At 41.2% G+C, this 10,935-nt stretch overlaps 1 protein-coding gene across 2 annotated transcripts in view; it reads left to right on the forward strand.

The window, feature by feature from the left end:
• LOC113573316 (solute carrier family 71 member 2a) overlaps window positions 1–1,745 on the forward strand; it is an 8,505-nt gene extending 6,760 nt beyond the window's left edge. For both annotated transcript variants that reach the window (XM_081709172.1, XM_027003503.3), the window contains exon 12: window positions 1–1,745. This exon is cut by the window's left edge and continues 1,045 nt beyond it. The gene's annotated coding sequence lies outside the window, so the exon portion shown is untranslated.
• The last annotated feature ends 9,190 nt before the right edge of the window (window positions 1,746–10,935 follow it).

A 10,935-nucleotide genomic window follows, 5' to 3' on the forward strand; every position in this document is an offset into this window, starting at 1 on the left:
GTGCTGAGGCTTTTGCACCACGTCGTAGCCACGGCCTTGGCGTTAAGGTGCGATGTGATGTTACAATGCTGTTTTTACCGGTCAGACGATTGGTGCTAATAGAATTACTGAGCCTAACATGGTTACTGTGAGTGGCACACCAGTTAGGGTTGGCACAAGCTAAAGGTTCCTCAAAAATGTCAGCTGTAGGGATGCGGACTAAGCACTAAGAGTTGGAAACAAGTTTCTATGCAGTAGTCCTGGTAATTTTATGGCATTTTTGATTCAGCTTGCAAGTCGCTGTTTATTTAAGCAGTTTATAACAAAACAGCTTAACGCTGTATTCTTACCTGACTCCGGGCAGCTGTCCAGTTCAAAAGTTTTGTGTTGTTGCTTAGACTAAGATATTTTTTAATGCATTGTTTTTATACTTTTGAAGGGATTTGATTAGTGGTCCGTGCATGTTCATTAAAAGGCTTTACTTATCTATCCCTAGAAATATTCCATTAATGTTAATCACCAGCTACCTCCTTTTCTGAGGTTGTGACTCATGTTTGAATCTGACATTTCCTGATATAGCCATACTGTTCTCCTTGCCCAAGATAAATCCCTGAAACTGACGTATTGATTTTTTTTTTGAGAGAAACGATATTACGACCTTATTCTCTAAGGACACTTGCAGGTGCATTCCCTTTGTATACAGGCAGAATGTCTAGTGGTCTTTATGGTCAGTTATGGCTCTTGCAGCCATGTTTTGGTTTTTGATTTTGGGGTTCCTTTGCATTATTTCTGTATGAATGAAGGAATGTAATATGCTTTCTTATACTTGCCATTCCTATCTAGAGAGCTCTGTGTGTGTTGACTTATGCTGATTACCATGAAGGTGTTTGGTGTGTTTTGAGCACCCACACCCACTATGAGACAGCACTGTAAATGAAAGCCCCTTCCACTTTTGTTTGTCTGAACATTGTATGTCTGCTGCCATCATTCCAGCCTTCTAACTTGCGCGTGTCAAATCAGCTGTCGTCGTTTTACAACTGGCGGTGCTGCTTTGCAGTTTTACAAACCTGTTCTCCCTTCATCTGCTTTGGGAGACATTCACAATACATGTGTCCAAGCGTGATTCGTACCACCACCACACAGGACAGAATGGTAGGACTCTCTGTGCCCGAACTTCCTCAAGTGTATTCTGAAGAGACTGCAAACATTGCCCGCTGTGGATGACAGTTGGGACTATGGGCATGTATATATGATCTGTAGTGCACAGCCTGTAACAGTTATTATGAACATGTAATATAAAATGATGGTAATATTAAGTATTTTAAGATTGTATAGTATTGTACATGTACTGAGTAGTATTAATGGAATATATTAAATGTTGCTAGAAGCTGCTATATTTTTGGAACAGAGTATGAAACGTTGGCCACTTCTATTTGGAAATTTCCAAGTCTCTAGTGAGGGATTTTTTTTTTGTGCGTGTGTTTGGCAAAGATGGCTCATCTCACCAGCTCTGGTCTAATACAGCTTGACTATTTGTGTTAAGATCTCTGCACTTCTCATCTTTTCGAGAGGATACACAAATGTGCCTAAAGTGAAAACCATGTTCATTTTTAAATACCTAAAAAGGAGTGTAAATACTGCATACATAGAACAGCTTTTACTGCTGACAAAATGTGATATGTACAGCAACTTCTATATTTATTGTTATGTCTTGGTGGAATATGTTAAGTAGTTATCGTTGAATAAAGAAGAGGCTAAGGAAAGTGCATTATGTAATACTGTGATTTGTAGTGTTTACCACTAGGGGGTACTGTGATGCTACAGTTTTTTAATCTGGGTTGAATTTCACGGGTCTTCACGCTTCCATTGAAATGTTCCTTGAAAGATTTCTCGCATGTCGGTCATTTTCACACCTCAGTTATACTGATACTGACATTTCCTTTTAACATCTGCATTTCTACACTTCCTTAAAATAGTGTTTTTTTTTTCTTTTTCTTTAAATCAATAAAAGTAAATCAATAAAAGTGGTTTGTAAATACACAATTTACTTGAGGTCTTTGACTTCAGTCAAAGCATTCTTTCACATTATTTAAGGTGCCAGTGTCCGTGCGAAATTTTCAGATAGCACTGAAGCGAGAGGTTTGGCAACTTTTGTTTGTTTTCAAAGTAATTTCTAGCAAAGTATCTGCTAAATACAGAATGAGCTTCTATCGGGAATAATGCGATGTGAAATCCGCGTGGCAGCTCTTGGTGTTCTAGCACTAACCCGACATTACCTCTAGAGGGCACTGCAGCCGCGGGTCAACGGGCCCACCAATACCGACGGATCCGACGAAGACGCATCTTGGTCATTTAGTGCTCGAGAAATTCGACTTCCCGAAGCAGAAACTAAAATCCCACCGCTTGGAATAGGCATGCAATAGCAGTGGAGGAAAAAAACAGACCACCCAGTCCCGCTTTAAACTTATAAACTTAAACGCATTTAAACCCACACCTTGTGTGTGTGTCTCTCTCTCTCTCTCTCTCTCTCTCTCTCTCTCTCTCTCTCTCTCTCTCTCTCTCTCTCTCTCTCTCTCTCTCTCTCTCTCTTTATATATATATATATATGAGCATGCCTAGTTTGTGTTGCATTCCCACGCGTGCTGCTGGTCCTGTCAGGACATGCTCGTGCAGAATTTTAATACTCTGAACATTACGCAAGAAATGATCCGCGAAAATTCTAGTGACGTGCACGTGTTTAATATTGCCATGAAGACAATTTCTCAATGTTAATACCAATATTTAATTTCTAATAACATTAACCATAATTATAGAACACAGTCTAGATTAAGTTATACAGTGTTCGGGTATTTGTATAAAAACGTAGATTATGTCCTTTCTGCAAACCGGTATCCAGTTTTACAACTACTGGGAAAATGACAACTTATTTGATAACTGAGCAAATGGCTATCTAATTATATCAGTACTGAATCCAAATATTGGCCGATTCAGAGAAAAAGGTTGTGAGCAATTATCTGCTACTAAGCCTGCCACAGTTATACTGATATTTTCAAATATTCCTACATCTGACATGATACAATGATCTCCAATTCGGCAGTCATATTTGTGGTATCTTGGCTCTGTGAATTTATATCACTGTTCAGCAACTGCACGCCTGATATGGTATGCAGGCTCCATATTTGCATGGCTCCCATTGTGATTCAGAAGCTATTGCCCACTGTATTGCCAATTTATCTGTGAGCATTCTTATCCTCAATAGATCTGACTTGTTTCTGACACTGCACAACTTTTCACAAGGCAAGAACTCAGCTCTCCATCAAAGATGTGTACATTTCCACCTCGGCTCATAAATATTAATGGGTGTAGTTGCGCACGGGCATCTTTGGCGAGCGGAAAATGGATTAAAGCATGCCACATGGATAGATTTTTATGCATCAAAGTGTCTGCCCTGCATCGCCACTGCAGAGGTCAGATCAATTTGTTACCGTGACACCTGGTGAGAGGGGGCCTCGGTGCTTTCTGGTGGTCGTGTACGGTACGCTGGACCAGCGTGGTCTTCTTTGATGATGCAATTAACACAGCTTCACCCGTAACCTTGGGTGGGTTCCTGTGGACTAGCCCTCGCGAGGCTGCTCAAAACAGGGCGGTTTCACATGTGGCAGTCAAGTCTGTCATCTGACCAGGCATGACACTGTACCTGTTAGCTCAGTGCGGAGGTCCGTGAAGGATTAGCGAAGGCCGTAACTTGCATGCTAGACTGTTGGCAACCTGGACGTTGGAAGGCAGGGATACTCCGGAAGGGGCTTTGCTCATGGCGGGCACAAACCTGAGAGCTGGAAAGATCTTGAGAGCCATTTCCTCTTCTGATTTCCAAGCCTGCTGGGTTGCCTCATCTGCAAGAGTCTGCCGTGTGTGGGGACTCGAAAGGAATATTCCACCTAAAATTGTGAAATTTGGTAATAGGTCTAGATATTAGAAGCTAATGCTAAGTTTCCCCCTTTATCTGTCATCTACTGGCATGTTAGGTTCGGGGTAAATTTATTCTTGGAGGGAAACAGAAAGGCTGGCCTGTGCTCAGGACTATAAGAGAGTTTAACTCTGACCTCACAGCAGACGCCCGTCTGTGAATCACCCAGTGAACACATCAGCTCAGCAGCGCTGACGATTGCGACAAGGGCACACTCATTCCTGGTGTCCTGTTATTCCTGTAGGGTAATAAGGCTTCGAGAAGTCCTCGCTGCTGGGTGGATGTTCAGGTTTACAGGGGTGTTTAGCTAGAGGTTTAGGGCAATGTCAAATGCTCTACTCTTATGGATCTCTATGCAAGTTGCTTGTGCACCCTGTACAAATACTACATTTCCATTGAGGCATCTGTTAACTTATGCATACAAGTGCATTAACTGAGGTGAAATTAGTGAGGTAGATCAAAACACCTTCAGCCCTAATGACTCTTTATAGATTTTTTTTCTTTCTTTCTCCCTTGTAATATGGCTCTGCATAGCTCTTGGATAATCTGATTTAGCAGGTCAAAGTTTTGACTCTTGGGCACTACCAAACAGTGAAATCTTTGGTTAATAATAAAGACACGCTTCTCCCCTTCCCTTCTTTGCTATATTATATTGGCTTTTTGGGTTCAACAATATCACAAGGGCCCTTGAAAAAAAATTCCAATAAAAGATTTACAAAATAAAAGTCAAGCCTTTTTTCCTGGCTTGTGGTAAAAGTAATAACGGTCCACTTCTGAGAACAACCAAAGTCTCAGAAACCCTGAAACCAGGGAAATATGAACACAAACCATCCAGGGCAAAATAAGGGAACAATCAAATGATATTGCCATGAAAATGCCAATCGTTTCTTCTTCATAATTTCAGACCTTTAGTTGTTTTCCTCGTCCAACGTCTCCCCTATGGTCTTTTGAATTTTGGCAACATATTGGCAGCTAACAGACATAAATAAGGCAGTGTCTCACACATAGATTAGATATCATTTTTATATTTCTGCTTCACTAATACTACAGCAGCAATAGCTAGGGATTTTCAACTGGCCCGATTCCATTAAGCACTTCCAACCGCCTAAGCCTTTTATTCTAACTCATGCCAGTTCCCTGACCAGTTACTTTTAGAGGCGCTGCAAGATCTGTTCACGATCTTTGCACATGCTTATGCTTTGATTCCCCCCTGATTACATTTGTCACCAAAAACCAATTTCAGAGATGTGCGTTGGGTTATTGTAGAAAGTGCTCCAACAATCCATGTAGACAAAGTGAGTGTATCCCCCTCCCATCCTATATCAGAATTTGGACTTGGTGCTCCCTACACGTCATTCCTTTTAAGGTAGAACTGCTGTCCTCATATAATACCATTATTTTCCCCCCACTTCTTTTAAAAATGTTGATGGGTTTTCAGGTGCTACTAGTTACGTAGACCAAGGAGAAATTAAAACTGCATACAGCCTCATAGTCTTCAGAGGTTGACAGCCACTGGGATAAGGAAGTTTTATGATGAATACACTTGAGTGATGTGTAAAACACTTCTGACCATCTGGACCTCTCTTCAGCCACTGGAGTAACACGCAGTATGTGCAATGCTGAGTAAGATAAATAATTGTTCATTAAGCAGTCTGTGAGAGGACAATTATTTGCTTAGGTTTGCACTCTTCCCCGAAGGAGCCTGATCTGCTCTCCCCGCCTTAAGCCATCCGCACGATGACCTATGCTTCCCTCCTGAAAAGAGGCAATGGCTCTCTGTGAAATACTCCACTACATAGTGAATACTGCATACTACACTCAGTATATGCTGTATACTGGACCCCTTAGTAGTACGCAGGCTAGTATCCAGTCTGCGACAAATGCAAAACATACGAGGTCGCGTCACCGTATGAAGGTTCCGCCTCCATTGGAAATATTTTTCCAACACCGTTGCATGATTGCATTCCGTACACCACGAGGACAGCACTGGAATATGTGGACCAAGTAGTAGGTAATTTGGCCATCTTTCGCATACTGGAAAATTTATTTTGGTCGTATACTGTATACGGCGTACTGTATACGGGCCCAGTCAGTAACCTAGTACACACTGTTCGTGTATTACGAACACAGATGATGTGTCTGGGGAGCAGAAGCGCGTTTTGCGCTCCGCGCCAGCCTGTCCATAGCGTGTCCCAGTTTCTCCGCTGTCTTTCGGTCGCGTCTGTGCAGCGTGCGAGAAGTCTCTCTCTCCAGACTTGAAACTTTGCAGGCACCGTTTATTTTCCTTTTCGCATGTGTGAATTAGCGAGCGCTCATCCCTTTGGCTCCTCGACAGCGCCCTTCGCGCGAGGTTTTACACGAGGAAGCGTTTTGGGGCAACTGCTGTCGGGGCGCATCACAGTAATGCGAGTCTTACCCTCACTGGGACCTACACGCATGGGGCTCTTCCACATGACGCAAAATGCACTTCCTTCTGTTGATTTAACGAGAGTCCAGGTAACTGAGTACCTTACTAACCAACAACACACACACACACACGGTGATCGGGGCTGCTGTCACTCAAAACGCAGAGACAGCTGAATAGGACAACAAACGTACGTTCATCACGACGACTGCACGAGGTTAAAGGAAAATTCTGGCGAAAAGCCCTTACACTGCAATGAATTAAAGTTAGCTGAGCGTGCAGTTACCATAATGACATTTGCATAATGCTAATTTCCTAGTTCTCATTCATTGTTGGCCATGTCAGGATTTTGGTCAGTCTGTTGCATTAAGGGAAACTGAATGGCTCTTACAGTTCCCAGTACAATTTCCTTAATAGGCAATTTAAACAGTCTGATGCAAGTTATTGACACGGTAGCCTTCCAGAGGAAGGAAACTACAGCTTGCACTATATTTTACTGTAGTCCTGCCTTCAGTGCAAAGTGTTTTGCAGAATGCACATTTACAAGTTATAATGTTTTAAAACGCGTTATATTTATTTAATTAAAACCATGTGCAGCAAAGCTAGACCAACGCCCTCCTACGACAGTGAAACTGATACCTTGGACAAAAGTTTGAACTTAAAATGCCACAACCAATGCTTTACATTTGGGACCATGTATGCCTTAATGCTATTATGCATGGATTTCTGCACGAGTTCCTTAACGCCGGAACACTAACAGGATGTGCTGAATTCCATCTCAGATAACAACCACCATTACCACATACTGTCTCAGAAACACGTCTGTGAAAGTGCTGGCGACACGAGTAGTGATTACATTCATACTCACGGCGATTTCAAACAACAACAACCGCCACGACTGAACTATATCCTAGAGGTGAAGTGGATGAGAGCACGTTTGCAGATTTAACGCACTTTACTCTGGCCTGACTCGTTTTTATCATAGTGACCAAATTGATCCTCGACGTGCCAGGCTCGCGTTCACGTTTCACAGCAACATTGCGGACTTTGCAGCCTCACAGACGAATCGGATTTCTGCTCCATATCCGTCTAAACGGCAGTCAGACCTAATAAGGTTTGTTTCCTCCATCTTCGATTCGGATCAAAGTCGTGTTCTTACACTCTAACGATTATCGCAAGTTTCTTCCCCGTCGCACATCATCACCAGCGGTTTAGCATGATGAAAGCACACGTCATTAGAGGAATGTAAAACATCCCATTGCGCTCGTCTCACTACAGTGTTTAGTGCCTGTGTTGCATGTGGCACAGCTGGGCTTTCGTCTAAAATCTTCAATTTCATTGGTACTGCTCACCTCTGCGCTCAGAATACTGCTAATTACCAGGTGCAACATGTTTGCCCATTGCAGGAATCAGTTTTGGTAATTGGCTCGGTTCCAAAACATTTAGACAACCCTTCTAAAGGGGGCACAATAGATGTTAATGGAACAAGTTTCCACAAACTTGATTAAAACATGTTTATTTAGAATACCACGTTTTGGTGTTGTGTGTGTTAAAGTACTGCAGCTGTGAAATAATTGCTCAAAGAAACTGCATGGATAATTGCTAAATGAAAATATTTTTACATTGTATTTTGTAAAGCCTGAATAACATTTTCCTGCAGTGTGTTATATATTAAATATATAATGTTTTACAATATAGACCAATGATGCAGTTTTACTTTTATGACTGTTTTTGTAACACTTAACTCAGAAGTCCTGCGAGTTGTCTTGCATTAGGTGTCTGAGCTTCCCCTTACCTCCTGTCTTATGAACTGGCTTTGGACATGGTTATGGTACACACATCTGTACTTATCAGTCTAGGTGACTACAGCATATATATATATATATATCTGTATATATACACACATACACTAACACACTGAGAGCTGTTACTTCTGTAGCAAATTGTGATTTAAAGATGAAGATGTCTGCAAAATGAAAATTGTGTACTATTTACAATATTTAAAAATATTTAACGGCAAGTGTATGCTTTAATTTCAAAGTAATTATGGACTAGTAAAACTGACATGCATTTAAGAGGAAAATAAGTAGCTTAACAACAGAATCACAGCACAGGTGCTTTAAAAAGAAAGTCTAAATACATATTGTGGATGTCCTAAGCAAATGTGTTCACCTTTAAAATAACCCTTGTCTTCTAGGTATTCCACAGTCATCTGAACTCAAGATCAGTTATTAACTTTTAATATAAAGGTTTTTAGTCCTAAAAAGTTTTCTTTCGTTTGGTTTTGGTGGAAATGTTCTCCAGATAACAGTAACTTGCAGATGTATGTAAAATGTATATCTTCTGTTATTTCAACCATGTGCAGGCAAAGACTGATTATGCTTTTAGTCAAACTTTCAATGTCTCATTTGGCTCATTATGTGAATTTTTAAAACTCTTATGATGGCCCTTATTTTCCTCTTTGAAACACTTATCATCAATTTGATGTTCCACTGTCAGATTACCCATTAAATGTAATTACCTAAGCAATCAATTTAGAGAGAGCAGAGCGATGTGCTAATGTTAAATATCGTGGAAACTATTTATTTTGGTGGCTGCTAAAACAAATGAGTAAGAAATATGCAGCACCTACAGATTAATCTGGCAAATTTCATTTAAACTTCACTGCTTAAAAAGTAATAATGGATTGTCTTATACTCTTTTATGTCCTTTATGTATTATTAATAATAAACATAATGGATTGTCTTATACTTGGGGTCAGGTCGATATAGTTTGTAACTGAAAACCTTTTGTGAGGTGTTCCCTTGTACACATATTCTTTGTAAATTGTACTTACATATAAAAGGATAGTGGTGGAAAAAAGAAACAACCTATAAATGATCTACTGGTACTCGCCTTCACCTCTTGCTAATAAAGTAGAACACAGTGGAATTAGAGGACTTGCTTTATTACTTTTAAGGGCAGATTTACGAAAGCTGACACGTGACATTGGAACAAGTGCGAACACATTTACAGCCAGCCCTGAACACAGTATTTTGACAATGTGACTGAAATACATAGACTTGAATAATGCCTGGGTTCTTATAAATCCATTACCTTTATATATTCAACTTTTAGCTAGACATCATGAAATTATGATGTTTAATGTAGCTTTGCATGAGTATTTATCGTGTGCAGACCCATTCTACCTGGTACTTTTTTTTTGAGAAGATAACCACAAGGGAATGCCTTCATGCTAAATGGATTTGCAAAAGGTCACTGAATTTGGCATACCTCACCTGCAAATTTGTGATTTATGACCCAGCACTATGTAAGTGGTCTTATCAGTTCCCTGCCACAATACATGTTTTTATGAATAGCATAGCAAGGTATGTTCTCACAATGTGATTGTTGGAATATTATATTCCTCTGTGAATGGCATCTTTTATAATGCAAAAAACCATAACTATATATTTATAGTATATACAACTGATAAAGGACCTCTGTTAAAAATGTCTATACAATGTTTCCAAAGAAACAAGATGTTTTGCACACAGGACTTTCATCAGCTGGGCAAGCAAAGTGCTTCAACACACTGCAGTTACTCTCTGGAATCTTCTTTATGTAGTAAAAATATAAATGAATGAGTTGAGATGAGAGTGCCTCAAATATATGGGAGCAGAGGAGGTGCCATGGAAGCCCATTCTATGGACTGAATCACTGACAAATGGCAGAGGTGGCTGACGTGAGGCAGTCTTACCTACAGCTGGAAAAGGAAGCACGGCACAGAGTCATTAATCATGGCAGCATGAGAATGAGCGCTGAGCACTAGGCCGATCTAAACCAGGGTGTCCGACTGGTCAAGACCCGAGATACAGACTGTGCAAAGGAGGTCCTGAGACACTCCAGCACCTAGAATGCAAAATGCTGGTGGAATAATCACACACTGAGACACACAACCAAGTGGCTGTGATTATATACAGGGCCTATACAGGGCATACACGGGGCATATATGGGGCAGATACAGGGCATACACGGGGCATATACGGGGCATACACGGGGCATATATGGGGCATATACAGGGCATACACGGGGCATATACGGGGCAGATACAGGGCATACACGGGGCATATATGGGGCAGATACGGGGCATACACGGGGCATATATGGGGCAGATACAGGGCATACACGGGGCATATATGGGGCAGATACAGGGCATACACGGGGCATATATGGGGCCTATACAGGGCATACACGGGGCATATACGGGACAAACACATTGAAGTCCAAAGGGGAGGATCCACAGTGAGTGGTGAACAACAATCTTATGAACCTGTAGGACTTCCAGATCCAGATAGATCTGAAAGTAATGGTGAACAATTGTAATAGCAGATATGATGTAGAAGACAGCAGTAGTAATAGATGTGACTGTCCCAAGTGATGGAAGCCAAGGGTGCCTCCCCCCCCAGGCATGGGTGGCTGGGGGTGGAGTGGATGGAGTGTTGGGGAGCATGACTGACTGTTTCCCACAGGTTGAGAATTTATTTGTGGTGGTAACTGTAGCTAACTGATATTACTAATCTATAGCAGATATAACTATAGCTTA

The sequence above is a fragment of the Electrophorus electricus genome, unplaced genomic scaffold (genome assembly GCF_041902795.1).
Source record: "Electrophorus electricus isolate QZ-2024a unplaced genomic scaffold, ASM4190279v1 Scaffold317, whole genome shotgun sequence".
NCBI lineage: Eukaryota > Metazoa > Chordata > Actinopteri > Gymnotiformes > Gymnotidae > Electrophorus > Electrophorus electricus.